Source organism: Erinaceus europaeus, chromosome 10 (assembly GCF_950295315.1).
Source record: "Erinaceus europaeus chromosome 10, mEriEur2.1, whole genome shotgun sequence".
NCBI classification, from domain to species: domain Eukaryota; kingdom Metazoa; phylum Chordata; class Mammalia; order Eulipotyphla; family Erinaceidae; genus Erinaceus; species Erinaceus europaeus.
Window position 1 is genome coordinate 87,669,502 of NC_080171.1, and position 9,524 is coordinate 87,679,025.

General features: G+C 38.1%; 1 non-coding gene across 1 annotated transcript; it reads left to right on the top strand.

Moving 5' to 3' along the window:
• The first annotated feature begins 4,552 nt into the window (after positions 1-4,552).
• LOC132540978 (U1 spliceosomal RNA) lies at positions 4,553-4,716 on the top strand. Its single transcript, XR_009552184.1, has one exon. It is a non-coding gene; the product is annotated as a U1 spliceosomal RNA (small nuclear RNA).
• The last annotated feature ends 4,808 nt before the right edge of the window (positions 4,717-9,524 follow it).

Sequence of the window (9,524 nt, forward strand, 5' to 3'; positions counted from 1 at the left end):
CCTAGATATTTTATTGTTTTTGTTGCTATAGTAAAAGGAATTGATTTCTGGATTTCAATTTCTTCTAACTTAGTGTTTCCATAGAGGAATGCCACTGACTTTTGAATGTTAATTTTATAGTCTGACACCTTAGTGTATTGCCTGATGATTTCCAAAAGCTTCTTGCTGGATTCCTTAGGATTTTCTGTGTATACTATCATGTCATCTGCAAATAAGGAGAGTTTGACTTCTTCTCTTCCAATCTGTATCCCTTTAATTCCTTGCTCCTGCCTGATTGCTATGGCAAGAACTTCCAACACTATGTTGAATAGTAATGGTGATAGTGGGCATCCCTGTCTAGTACCTGATCTGAGTGGAAATGCTTCCAGTTTTTCACCATTGAGTATGATGTTGGCTGCAGGTTTGTGTTGTATGCTTTACATTGGGTTGTTCTAGATCTCCCCTGCCAAGAGAATTGGATCAGTCCTGCTAATTTCGCGGGCCCGCTTGGCCCCGCCTGGCCCCGCCCCAAGGAACCCCGAGAGAGGGTTCCTGAGTTCCAGAGTTCAAGAGTTGGAGCGGGTTCCTGAGTTCGAGAGTGAGAGAGAGTGCTTGCGCTGCCAAAAAGAGACAGCAGAGTTCTGTTTGGTGATTAGTTTGTCTTAGTTTATGAATCGTTGTTTCTAAATAAAGAAATACAGCTTCCCTGCCCAGCCGTTGTCTCTGCATCTCTGTTACCCGCCCGTGAAGCTAGCCTGGCCAGCAAGAGCCTCCGAATTTTAACAACAGGTTTGCTATATACAGACTCCACTATCTTCAGGAATTTTCCATCTATTCCCATTTTTTGTAGTGTTTTGATCATAAAGGGATGTTGTATTTTGTCAAAGGCTTTCTCTACATCTATTGATATGACCATGTGGTTTTTGGTCTTGCTTTTGTTGATGTGGTGGATCACATTGATTGATTTATGTATATTAAACCAACCTTGCATGCCTGGGATAAACCCCACTTTGTCATGATGAACAATCTTTTTGATATACTGCTGTATCCGGTTGGCTAGAATTTTGTTCAATATTTTCGCGTCTATGTTCATCAGAGAAATTGGTCTGTGGTTTTCTTTTTTGGTTGTGTCCCTGTCTGCTTTTGGTATCACAGTGATGTTGGCTTCATAGAAGCTGGCAGGGAGTATTCCAGTGTCTTCAATCTCCTGGAAGGCTTTTAAAAGTAGAGGTATTAGTTATTCTTTGAAGACTTTGTAGAATTCATTTGTAAAACCACCTGGTCCAGGACTTTTATTTTGGGGGATATTTTTGATAACTGTTTCAATTTCATTAGCTGTGATGGGCTTGTTCATGTTATCCACTTCCTCTTTACTTAGTTTTAGAAGTTGGTAAGTATCTAGGAAATTGTCCATTTCTTCCAGGTTCTCTAGCTTAGTGGCATATATTTGTTTATAGAAGCCTCGCATTAAATTTATATATGGCTCTGGGGAGAATGTTCATTTTGATGATATTTATTCTTCCGATCCATGTGCATGGGATGTCTTTCCATTTCTTGGTATCAGTTTCTATTTCCTTGAAGAGTGACTCATAGTTTTCAATATATAAGTCTTTCACTTCTTTGGTCAGCTTTACTCCTAGGTATTTTATTGATTTTGTTGCAACAGTGAATGGGAGTGATTTCTGGATGTCTTCTTCTTCAGTTTTAGTGTTTGCATAGATAAATGCCACTGATTTTTGTACATTGATTTTGTAGCCTGACACCTTGCTATATTGCCAAATAACTTCCAGTAGTTTTCTACTGGATTCTTTAGGTTTTTCTATGTATACAATCATGTCATCTGCAAATAGTGAGAGTTCGACTTCTTCCCTTCCAATCTGTATTCCTTTGATTTCTTTCTCTTGCCTGATTGCTACATCAAGAATTTCCAAAACTATGTTGAAGAGTAATGGTGATAGTGGGCAGCCCTGTCTAGTCCCTGATCTGATGGGAAATGCTTTCAATTTTTGTCCATTGAGTATGATGTTGGCTGTTGGTTTGCTATATATGGATTCCACTATCTTGAGGAATTTCCCTTCTATTCCCATTTTTTATAGAGTTTTGAGCATGAATGGGTGTTGGATTTTATCAAAGGCTTTCTCCGCATCTATTGAGATAATCATGTGGTTATTGGCTTTGCTTTTATTGATGTGGTGAATGACATTGATAGACTTACGTATGCTGAACCAGCCTTGCATTCCTGGGATGAATCCCACTTGGTCGTGATGAATAATCTTTTGATGTACTGCTGCTTCTGGTTGGCCAAGATCTTGTTTAATATTTTGGCATCTATGTTCATCAGAGGTATTGGTCTCTAGTTTTCCTTTTTTGTTGTGTCTCTATCCGCTTTTGGTATCAGAGTGATGTTGGCTTCATAGAAGGTGGAAGGGAGTGTCCCTCTTTCTTTGATCTTATGGAAAAGCTTTAGGAGTATGGGTATTAACTGTTTCTTGAAGTTTTTGTATAATTCGTTTGTGAAGACATCTGGTCCGGGACTTTTGTTGTTGGGAAGATTCTTAATAATAGTTTCAATTTCTTTGTCTGTGATTGATGCATTTAGGTTTTGTAGTTCTTCTTGGTTCAGTTTTGGAAGGGCATATGCTTCTAGGAATTGTTCCATTTCTTCCAGATTCTCTAGCTTGGTGGTGTATAGTTCTTCATAGAAGTCTCGCATGATTTTCTGGATTTCTGTGGTGTCATTTGTGATATCTCATCTATTGTTTACAGTTCTATGAATTTGAGTCTTCTCCCTTTTTTGTTTAGTGAGTCTGGCTAGGGGTTTGTCAATCTTGTTCAATTTTTCAAAGAACCAACATTTCACTTCACTGATCTTTTGTATGGTTCTCTTATTTTCAATGTTGTTTATTTCTGCTCTAATTTTAGTGATTTCTGTCCTTCTGGTTTCTTTAGGGTTCCTTTGTTCCTCTTCTCTAAATCCTTCAGGTGTGCAGTAAGGTCGCTTATTTGGGTTTTTTCTTGTTGTTTAATATGTGATTGTATGGCTAAGAGTTTCCCTCTCAGTACTGCTTTAGCTGTGTCCCAAATATTTTGATAGCTTTTGTCTTCATTTGCATTTGTTTCCAGGAACATTTGTATTTCTTGCTTCAGTGCCTGTCTGACCCAACGGTTCTTAAGCAGTATGTTGTTTAGTTTCCAAATTCTGTGACTTTTAATAATTTTCTGTTTGTTGTTAAATTTTAGTTTTACTCCACTGTGGTCTGAGAAGATACTTGGGATGATTTCAATGTTCTTGAATTTATTGATGCTGTTTTTGTGGCCTAACATGTGGTCTATCCTTGAGTATGTGTTGTGTGGATTTGAAAAGAATGTGTATTCCAATTCTTTGGGGTGAAGAGCTCTGAAAATGTCCAAGAGGTCTAGTCTGTCAATCTCTTCAGTTAATTCTCTTGTTTCTTTGTTGATTCTCTGCTTTGTTGATCTAGACATGGACATTCTATATGACCCAGTAATGCCTCTACTAGGGATATACCCCACGAACTCCATAACACCCAACCAATAAGATACGTGTACAGCTATGTTCCTAGCCACACAATTCGTAATAGCTAAAACCTGGAAGCAACCCAGGTTCCCAACAACAGATGAGTGGCTGAGAAAGTTGTGGTATATATACACAATGGAATACTATGCAGTTATTAAGAACAATGAACCCACCATCTTTGACTCATCTTGGATGGAGCTAGAAGGAATTATGTTAAGTGAGCTAAGTCAGAAAGATAAAGATGAGTATGGGATGATCCCACTCATCAACAGAAGAAAGAAGGAAGAACAGAAAGGGAAGAACAGAAAGGGAAACTCAAAGTAAGATTTGACTGAATTTGGAGTAGAGTACCAAAGCAAAAACCCTTAGTTGATGGTCAGGGTGGATGTTCAGCTTCACTGGGCAGGGGGCAGTGGGGAGGATGGGATGGGACACAGTCTTTTGGTGGTGGTAACAGTATTAATATACACTCCTATTAATTCTTAGTCCTATAAATCACTATTTAATTAATATGAAGGGGGGAAATTGATGGAATATCTCAACCTTTTTAATACATAGACCATAGGCTGAATCTTTGATATGTTGACTCTTTTAAAAGCTTAGACCAGGGAGAACAGAAGCAACAGTTGGCGCAGCTATATGCAAATAATGTCAAAGGACATAAATTTTGGTGATATTGTGTATATTACAGTAAATCCTAACAAAGGGATATTTCAAAGTTAACCCAATTTCCAAATAATGTGATTATAGCAATAACTATCTATTGCCTTCTTAACCCTAAGACAGCAGGAACCTTCCATTTATCTATAGAGCCTATATTTCCACAGTCCTGGAACCTCTAGGGTAGTGCTCACTTTACTGCATATTTCTCTCAATTCATACCAAATGATATTGCATCTACAGATACCAACCTAATCCCAACATAACAAGTACTACCTCAGCATGCTTCACTTCAGCAGAGACATCAGGCATGGAATGTCAACCCTTCAGCCTCATTACTGAGGTGAGAACTCTCCTTTCAAGAATTCTGTTCCAATACTTACCTGGCAGGTGAGATACCATGATCACGAAGGTGGTTTTCCCAGGGCGAGGCTTATCCATTGCACTCTGGATGTGCTGACCCCTGAAATTTCCCCAAATGTGGGAAACTCGACTACATAATTTGTGGTAGTGGGGGACTGTGTTCGCACTCTCCCCTGATAAAAAAAAAAAAGAAAGAAAGAATTCTGTTCCAGGTGGTTCGCTTCCTAACGAAGTCCCAAAATGTAGATATAGACCTGGTCCTATGAAACAGAGCATATGTTCACTTGTATCTATAAACTAGGGTGAAACATATACCTGAAAACATAAGTACACAACAGTCTGCAGTAAGTTAGTATAAAGTTCCTAATGGAATAGTGTCTGCTTAGACTTAGATGCCTTCTCACTTACATTCTATTATACTTCTCTCATTCACTCCATAGCTAACCTTATAAAAGCAAGGACTGCAAAAGCTGAATAAGGGTAAGAGACTGGCATACTTTAATGATGACTTTCTATTCACTATTAGACCAGCCTATCAGCTGGGACATTATTCGGGGAGTCCTGAGATTCCCAAAGGGATATGATAGGCCTAGACCTCGAATAAATCCCTCTGTTCATTGTTACTGGTCATCTCTATCAGGAACAACATAATAGACCCCTTTGTGGGCCCAAATAAGACTTTGTCCTCAACTTGGATCAACAATGATAGATAATGTTTCATACTTCGAAGGGAGGCTGGACAACACACTCTATGCTACACCTAAAGAAGATGGGTTCTGATATTGGGGTAGCTTGGAAAGTTCCTACTCATGACCACAGAATGTGAGCTCAGATCTGCAGGGATGCAGAGGTTACATAGGCTCCTAAGCTGAATGTGGGCCCCTGACCAAATCAAATTTATGGGGCTTACAGTCAACAATATTTATACCGCCTTCCCATATGAAGGAACTAATCCATCTTTCTGTTCCTTTTCCAGCCATGACATCATCTCACCAGACAATAACTAGGATCCACCTGCAGATCAGATTTCAGGCTATGGGAAAAAAAAAAATAAATAAATAGTAGAGCCACAGGCCCTTTGGAATATAACTAAAATATGCTTACTAGCTACCTACAAAATGGACACCACCCTCCCCTCCCCCCTCACCTGCACTGTTCCAGCCTTGGTTTCTTGATTTGTCAACAATTTGTTTGGCTTTCTATGTTAACTCTATTTTTAGCCACCAAGTTACAGATGCTATCATGATGCCAGACTTCCCTGGACAAACAACCCCAACAATGTGTCCAGGAGCTCTGATTCCCCAGAACCTCACCCCATTAGGGAAAGAGAGAGGCGGGCTGGGAGTATGGATTGATATATCAACACCCATGTTCATCAGGGAAGCAATTACAGAGGCCAGACCTTCTACTTTATGCATACCACAGTGACCTTGGATCCATACTTTCAGAAAGTTAAAGAATAGGAAAACTATCAAGGGAAGGCTTAGGATACAGATTTCTGGTGGTAGAAATTTTGTGTATTTGTGCCCCTCTTATCTTATGGTATTGTCAGTGGTTACTTTTTATAAATAAAATAAGTAATAGTAAGAAGCAAGCAAACTGTTTCTAACACCTGTGAGCACTATGGTAGTTATCTTTGGGAAGTGTGTGGGTAGAAATATAGAAGTTTGGTGATGGATGTGGTGTCAGGTCTCACACTATAATTTATACTAAACAAGCAGAGCAAACAAAATAAAACCAAAATTTTAGCAAATCAAATCTAACAACATATCAAGAGAAAAAAAATTACCAGTGCCAAGTAGGGTTCACTCCTGGGCAACAGGAATGTTTCAACATATGCAAATCAATCTATGTAATCCACCATATGTACAAATAGAAAGATAAAAACCACATGTTCATATCAGTTAGTGTTCAAAATTCATTTGACAAGACCGTAATCCATTTAATATAAAGAATTGCCATAAATTGGGAATAAAAGGAGATCAATAAAACATTCATACTTTACATTATTCTCAATGGGAAAACACCTAAAACACCACCCCTATAATAGGCAGCCAGACAAGGATGTCCAGTGCCATCACTATTGTTGAAACTTAACTTAAAGAGGGTTTTGGGGTCTGCTGCTCCAGGTAAAAGAATTCACAGCATGGAGCTGAGAACAGGTTTAAATAATAGAAGGTTTTATTAGGGTGAAACAGATAAGAGGCAAAATAAGCAATTCTCATCAGGGGTTAAGAGTACGCTAGGTCCATATAGTATGACTATAGTTATGAAAATTTTAGTCCTATAAAATAAACAATTTTCAGCTGAGGTAAAGTTGTTCATGGCTGGAGGAGTCTTAAAGAGTTTACCGGCTACCAGAGTCACACATGTTCAGTTCCCAGAAGAAGTAGCCATGGCGGATACCTGGAGTACCTCTGTCAAGATGCTTCTGAGCAGGAGAAGCAGCAGCAGCCAAAGAGAGTGACCTGCTCCAAGTCAGTTCCTTTTATACATTCCCTTCTTGTGTGCCCTGCTTCAGGCTGATGGCATTAGTATGCTAATAGTTCCAAACTCCTGTTGGGGTCAAAACAACTATTATACAATATAGCCTTCAAGGTCCTTGCCACTGCAGTCAGAAAAGAGATATTAACTGTATACAGGTTTGAAATGAAGAAATCAAAATCACTATTTTCTGGTGGCATGATAATATGCTAGGGAATCCCAAAGAAGTCACCAAAAACTACTAGATATAATTAGTAAATTTTGCAAGAGAATAAGACATAAAATTAAAATGCATAAATCTTGGCATTTCTGTATACAAACAAGGAGTCTGAGGAAAGAGAAGTAAGACTCAATCCCATTTACAGTCAAGACACCAAATATAAAATACCTTGGCATGGGTCTCATGATTAAGGTAAAGGTCCTTTACCGGGAGAACTATATGACATTGATGAAAGAAATAGAGACTGATATACAGAAATTGAAGATCATTCCTTGTTCATGCATTGCAAGAATAAGCATTATTAAATGGCCACTCTACCAGAAGCAACCTACAATTTCTTTCTTTTGTTGGGGGGGGTGTTGGGTGTTGATGACGGAGATAGAAAGAGAAATGCTTGAAACATTGTTTCACTATTCATGAAGCTTTCCTCCTATAGGTAGGGACCAAGAACTTGAACCTGGGTCCTTGAACACTGTAAAGTATTTACTCTACCAGGTGTGGCACCACCCAGTCCCCCAGCCTCCACAAAATAATTTTAACACAATCCCTAACAATATCCCAATGACATTTTTAGGGAAATTGTCCAAAATTGATACTTGTCCAAAATGTATATGAAACCACACACACACACACACACACACACACACAAAGAAGACAAAGAAAGGAAGAAAATGGGAAAAGAGGTTTTGTGCTCCCCAACAAAGCAATAACAATTAAAATAACATTGTACTGGAATATAAATGGACAGTGAAAACTAACTGAGAGCACATAAATGAGCCCACACATATACAATTAATATATGAAAAAGAGGGAGGGCACTGGATAATGGGGTAGCCTGGTAGTAATCAAAGGGGCCATCATAAAAGTGTGCCAGTCTCTTGCCCTCATCCAACTTTTGTAGTCCTTATATTATCTGACAGGATTGGACTTAGAGTGACTGAGGTAAGTGGAATAGGGAGTAGGTGAGGAACATATCTAGTTCCAAGTAGAAAATATTTGATTATGTACCTTATGTTGTTTTATTTAGGTCTTTCTACTTGCTTGCTGCACTTATTGGGTCACTGTAGATGACCGCACATTTTTACTTTAATGTATATATTTTCCCTGTCACTTGTGAATACATGTGTATATATGCACTATCTCATAGGCCCTGGTCTATATCTAAGTTCTGTAACTTTTTAAAAGAAATATGCCACCCAAAATGAAACTAAGGAGTCCTATGAGCTAGGAAATATCTCACCAAAGTATTGGGGCTGAAGGGTTGACATTCCATGCCTGGTGACTCTTAAGTCCCAAGTCCCTAGTGAAACATGTCGAGGTGTTACTGGTTTCATTGATTTGGTTGAGATCAGCAGATGCAGTATGGTATGGCTTAAGAGAAGCATGAAGGAAAATGAGCAAAACCCCTGAGCTTCCAGGACTGGGAGACATATAGGTTTTATAGAGAATGAGGAAGTTTCTTTGCTGTCTTAGAGTTTAAGAAGGCAATAAATAATTATTATAACCAAGTTATTAGCGATCTCAATTTACTTTGAAAATAACATGGTTAGAATCTACTGTACTACACAAGAGTTTATCATGATTTATATCGTTTAATGCTATTTACAAATAACTATATTGTATATACTGGCAAGACCAGTTACATCTGTTCTCCTTGGACTAAGATTATAGGTGATTTAATATTTAAAAAAAGGTTATTATTAGAAATGCAGGAACTATCAAATACTTAGAGGAAAATATTGGTGGAACTCTTTCTCATCTAAATCTCAAGGAAATCATTGATTATATAGACCTAATTGCAAGGAAGACTAAAACAAAAATAAACCAATGGGACTACATCAAAAAACTAAAAAAAAACCATCACCCAAAGAGAATCCTCACAGAACAGGAAAATATCTTTACATGCTATACATCAAACAAGAGGCTGATAACCAAAATATATAAAGAGCTTACTAAACTTAGCAACAAGAAAGTAAATGATCCAATTCAAAAGTGGGGAGAGGATATGAACAGAATAGTCACTACAGAAGAGATACAAAAGGTCAACAGACATATAAAAAACTGTTCCATTTTGACTTATTCACTAATTTTTCTTTCCATAGAGACAGAGAGGTAGAAAAAAGAGTAAAGAAACCACAGCATTGACTTTCTTCAATGTGCTGGGGACTGATCTTATCTCTGGGTCATATACAGAGTAAATCAGCATACTATCTATGTGAGCTATTGCATACTTCTGGACTCCTTACATTATTATGATCATCACCATTATTAGCCACAAAG